This window comes from Apaloderma vittatum, unplaced genomic scaffold (assembly GCF_000703405.1).
Source record: "Apaloderma vittatum isolate BGI_N311 unplaced genomic scaffold, ASM70340v1 scaffold4970, whole genome shotgun sequence".
In the NCBI taxonomy this organism is placed as follows: domain Eukaryota; kingdom Metazoa; phylum Chordata; class Aves; order Trogoniformes; family Trogonidae; genus Apaloderma; species Apaloderma vittatum.
In genome coordinates, this window is record NW_009694954.1 from 1 (window position 1) to 6013 (window position 6013).

Genomic DNA, 6013 nt, shown 5'->3' on the forward strand with positions numbered 1-6013 from the left:
TTAGTGGCTGGCCCAGCCCTAATCTGTGACAATGTGTAAAATCAGAAGTGCATTGCACCATGGTGCTTACTCAAACTATTTCTAGAGGTATCTTCTCTGCCCATGACATATTTTAGAATACCATAACTTCAGGGTTCAAATTCTCAAGTTATTCTTATACAAAAACTTAACTTTGTCAATAATGCATCTCAATTTTGTTACCAATAACAAGTATAATCTTGAGAATCATTAAAAAAAAATTCTGGAGAAGCTGCTTTTATAAACATTACTTTGCTCTGATTGTTCTTCCACTGATGTAGTTTATTGGGGCAGTACAATACCCATATTACAGATCATGTAGTTATGTATAGCCTTTCTGTTGAATAGTATAATTAGTCATATATTGGTATAACATATACTTTGCTGCTAGATTAGATGTGCTGCTCTAAAATGCTGTTTATCTCCTTCTGTTAAGGTAAGTTTTGCACTTGGGAAAGAATAACCCCATGTGCCAGTATAGGCTGGGGACTGACCTGCTGGAGAGCAGTGTAGGAGAAAGGGACCTGGGGGTTCTAGTGGACAACAGGATGGCCATGAGCCAGCAATGCGCCCTCGTGGCCAAGAAGGCCAATGGCATCCTGGGGTGGATTAGAAGGGGAGTAGCTAGTAGGTCGAGAGAGGTCCTCCTGCCCCTCTGCTCTGCCCTGGTGAGGCCACATCTGGAATATTGTGTCCAGTTCTGGGCCCCTCAGCTCAAGAGAGACAGGGAACTGCTTGAGAGAGTCCAGCACAGAGCCACAAAGATGATGACGGGAGTGGAGCATCTCCCTTATGAGGAAAGGCTGAAGGAGCTGGGTCTCTTTAGCTTGGAGAAGAGGAGGCTGAGGCGTAACCTCATAAATGTTTATAAATACGTCAAGGAGGAGTGTCAGGAGGATGGAGCCAGGCTCTTTTCAGCCACGTCCAGTGACAGGATAAGGGGCAATGGGTTCAAGCTGGAACATAGGAGGTTCCACAAAAATATTAGGAAAATCTTTTTCCCTGTGAGGGTGATGGAGCACTGGCACAGGCTGCCCAGGGATGTTGTGGAGTCTCTTTATTTGGAGACATTCAAAACCCGCCTGGACGCGTTCCTCTGTGACGAACTGTAGGTGATTCTGCTCTGGCGGGGGGCTGGACTAGATGATCTTTTGAGGTCCCCTCCAACCCCTGAAATTCTGTGATTCTGTGTAATTCTATCCTGATAAACCCATATGATCAGCCTTTGACAAGGAAATATTGATTTGTTTTTTTTCTCCACATTTCCAGGGATCCTGCCTTGCTGAACAGTGTACTAAAGTTTTGGATGCTTTTGAAATTCTTAGGAATAATGCTTAAATGAAATCTTTCTCTTAGTTTTGTGCAGTAGGATTGACATTGTATCTGTGATGGTCAAGAGATAAATGCATGGTAAGGTAGAGAGTAGTTCTGTAACTTACAAGGCCATTGACAAAGTGTGTTGGGTTGGTCGGGTTCAGCATCTAAGCTCCAACCAGCTACTGTTCTGCTCTGACTCCAGCAGAGCAGGGAGGAGAATAGGAAGAACAAAAGTGAGAAAACTTGTAGATCCAGATATTTTAATAAATGAAGGAAAGCAGAAGAAAAAACAAGATGAAACAATCAGCTCAAAGGCAATCACTGACCACCTCCCACAGGTAGATTGATGCCAAGCAGTACCTCCCTTCTCAAAATGCTTCTCCCCCTCAGTTTTTATTACTGAGTGTGATTTTATATGGCATGACACATCCCTTTGGTCACCTTGGGTCAGTTGCCTTTGTTGTGTCACCTAAAATCATAGAATCACAGAATGTTAGGGGTTGGAAGGGACCTCTAGAGATCATCTAGTCCAACTCCCCTGCCAGAGCAGGATCCCCTAGGGCAGGGTCACACAGGAACGTGTCCAGGAGGGTTTTGAAAGTCCCCAGAGAAAGAGACTCCACAGCCTTTCTGGGCAGCCTGTTCCCTCACAGTAAAGACGTTTCTCCTCATGTTGAGGTGGAACTTCCTATGTTCTAACTTAAACCCATTACTTCTTGTTCTATTGCTGGGCACCACTGAAAAGAGATTGTGTCCTTCCCCTTGACACCCACCCATCAGATATTTGTATACGTTAATAAGATCCCCTTTCAGCTAAACAGCCCCAGTTCTCTCAGCCTCTCTTCATAGGAGAGATGTTCAAGTTCCTTAATCATCCTTGTAGCTCTCCGCTGGACTCTCTCCAGTAGGTCCCTGTCACTCTTCAATTGGGGAGTCCAAAACTGGACACAGTATTCCAGGTGTGGTCTCACCAGGGCAGAGTAGAGGGGCAGGAGAACTTCCCTAGACCTGCTGGACACACTTTTCTTAATGCCCCCAGGATCCCATTGGCCCTCTTGGCCACAAGGACACATTGCTGTCCCATGGACAACTTACTGTCCACTAGGACTCCAAGGTCTTTCTACACGGGGCTGCTTTCCAGCAGGAAAACCCCTAATCCATACTGGTGCCTGGTGTTATCCCTCCCCAGATGCAGGACTCTACACTTGTCCTTATTGAACTTCATGAGTTTAACCTTTGCCCAGCTCCCCAGCCTGTCCAGATCTCGTTGGATGGCAGCACAGCCTTCCTGTGTGTCAGCCACCCCTCCCAGCTTCATGTTATCAGTGAACTTGCTGAGGGTGCAGTCTGTCCCCTCATCCAGGTCGCTGATGAAGGTATTGAACAAAACTGGACCTAGCACTGATCCTTGGGGAACAACACTGGCCACTGGCCTCCAACTTGACTCTGTGCCACTGATCACAACCCTCTCAACTCTCTTGCTGAGCCAGTTCACAAACCACCTCACAGTCCAATCATCTATCCCACATTTCTTGAGTTTATCTACAGGATGTTGTAGGGGACAGTATCAAAAGTCTTACTGAAGTCAAGGTATATGACATCCACTGCTCTTCGGCAACACATTTACTCACATCTTCATAGAAGGATATCATATTAGTCAGGCAAGATTTCCCCTTGGTAAATCCATGCTGGCTATTCCTGATAACCTTTTCTTCCAGTCGATTACAGATGGCCTTCAGAATGAGCCACTCCATCATCTTCCCAGGGATGGAGGTGAGGCTGACTGGCCTGTAGTTGCCAGGGTCCTCCTTCTTGCACTTTTTAAAGACTGGAGTGATACTGGCAGGCCCTTCATTGTGTATGAAAGAGAAATAGTAGTCCTCAGCCAAGTTGCAAATACAGCTATCTGCACAAAGCTCCAGCACAAAAGGATCATCCCCGAAGGCTTTTCTGAGTTCTGAAGAGACAAACCGCAAAACTCCTTTCAGCTACTAAGAAAACACACAGGACTTATCCACAGTTAACTCAAGACGTAACAAAAATCATTCCAAGAAAGCCAAGAAGTGAGGGATCAGTACTGATCCAAATCAGCTAGTAGTGACTGGTATAACAAGAAATACTCTTTCTCCTTACAAACTTCAACTCTTTTCTATTTTTTCTTCATTTTTGCAAACACATCCTTATTTTTCAAACTCAGTTTTTCAGCCTTTTCCCTAATCATTCAGTAATATTTCAAATCACGTTAGAATCCATTTCCTCTTCACAAGCAGAGCTGTATCTTTAAGGTCCTTGCAAGTAGCTGTCCATAATTTTGCTTGACCTTGATCTCTGCCTATAAGGAACGCTTTGTGCCAAATTTCATGTTATCTCAGAACATCTTCAGCCTTCCTCCACTCAACTTATTCCACTACAAATTATTATCTAGCTAGGCATTTGTCTGTTGATCCATTCTCAAGTTGCCTGTAAAACCTTGACTGCTCCAGAAATATCTCCAGTGTAAGCTTGGAAGAAAACTTCATTCTTTTAACTCCTAGTTTTGCCCTGGCCGTCTCTGGTGACTGACTGCAGGTCTCAGACCAGGGCCCTGCAGACAGGCTCGAGAATTTCAGTGCCAATTCTGCAGGCCAATTTCTACTGCCTCATTGGCGATAATTCACTTGCATTACTGTTGGAAGTCTCTTTAACTTTTCTCTTCTGTTCTGAAATGTCTAGGCCTATCTCCAGATGGCATTTTGCTGTAGCCGTGATGGTCTGAGAATGTTGAAAAAATGGTCTTTATAGTTTAATGCCAGCTGGAAGGTATTGTCTTTGTCCTACCCATTGCTAGTTTGTGATTAAGACCACTAATGAAAATATGTGTTAGAAAATTAATCAGAATAGACTCCTTAAGACCCCTTAAAATGTCATCTGAGTATGGATGTAAAACATTTGTGACTGCTCTTCAGAAGCAACCACTTTAACCCTTTGTACACCCAAACTTAATTTCCCCTAGAGCATTTATTCTATGCTTACTTCTGAATTGTTCTAGTTAATCTAAAAAGCGCATTAAAATAAAATTCATTTGCTAAGCTAGTTGCCCCATAAAAGAAGAAAATTAAACTGAGTTAACATGACATATTAGGCACACTTCATTTCCGTTTACAGCTGACCAATTTTCTAGGGACTTGCAATCCTCCATAGTTTTTCAAATATATGGAGAATCAGAATATATTCAAATATATTCTAAGATAGTTCTCAGATTACTGCTTGTATTCTCACCTATGATTTATCAGGGAGTTTCATCTGGAACCGTTGACTGGAATAGGTATATTAAATTTAAATATTCAGGTCTCCCACCAGCACTGTGCCCATAGTGCATTCCCTTTTCCATGTTAAAATTAATTTCATTGGAGAAATGACTGCCATTTACCTTTGTGAAGACTCAAGCAAAGAAAGTGTTGAATACTCCAACACTGTCTGCAGGGAGTCTTCCTTTACTAAAGCTCTCTACTCTCCTCTGCTTTCTTCTTACTTCTGACATTTTAACAGGAATTTTCTTTGACATCTCCAACTGAAATATATTTTGCATAATATTGAACATATTCATCTATACTTTTGTTATTGATTTGTAGCAGACCTCAGGCACATGCAATTTTTCCAGATCTCATATAATTCCTTTTTCATTTTTGCATATTTTAAGTTTTCCTGATGCAGACAACATAGCGTCACTCTGCTCATTCTTTCTGAACTCTTTAAACCAGGTTTGTCATTATCTATTTAGAGTAGCCGCTTTCAAAAGCTACCAGTTCACTTGAACTTCTTTATCCCTTACATTATCTCCTCAGGAGGTCTCAGTCTCAGCTCCCTCGGTTGTGTCAAAGCTGTTTTCCTAATTCTTTCTATGGAGTAACAAAGGCTGTAATTTTAGTGTTAGTTTCATCCCCAAATTATTTCCCACCTTTACTTTTTCAATCAATTCCTTCCCGTCAGTTAGATATGAAATACTGCTTTCCTAGTAATACCAAAGTCCTACTTTCCTGAAATAAAAAGCTGGTCTGCAACACTGGAAATCTGGTCATCTGGTTTGTCTCTACCCCAACAGATGGGATCCTTCTAATCAAAAAGATATACAGATAGTAAAAATCTACCTTGTTACCTGGCCTTTGGATGGTTCGGGTGATAACTCAAAGACCCCTTCATCTGTCTCTTCTTCCAATTTTCTGAGTCATGTAAGATCCTGACCATGAAACAGTGTGTTCTTTCCATTTTTTATCTTTACCCACAGGTAGTGTACAAGCCTCTTTCCTATATTTTCCTCTTCTTTGATGCTATTCTGTTATACTACAACGTCTATCCCAAGTTTTATTTTACTGAAAACAGAAAAATTCAGGCAAAAAGATTATTTTTTTATGTTTGTCTCAAAAACTCTCCTACTCTCAGCCTTCCTTAAAGCTTTGTATGATGTACATGGAACACCTTATCTTGTTTCTGCACGAGAAGAGAAAATGAGCTATCCTACATTTCCTGCCAGACAAGACAGAAAAAAACACCCCACACCAAAACTGGTTTTCTCATGTATTTCACATTCTAGACAGATAGGATCAATGGAAAGACTAAAGCTGGAAGAGACTTCTGCAGGTCATTTAGTTCAACCTTTTGCTCAAAGCAGAGCAAAGTTCAGAGCTACGTCAGGTTGCTC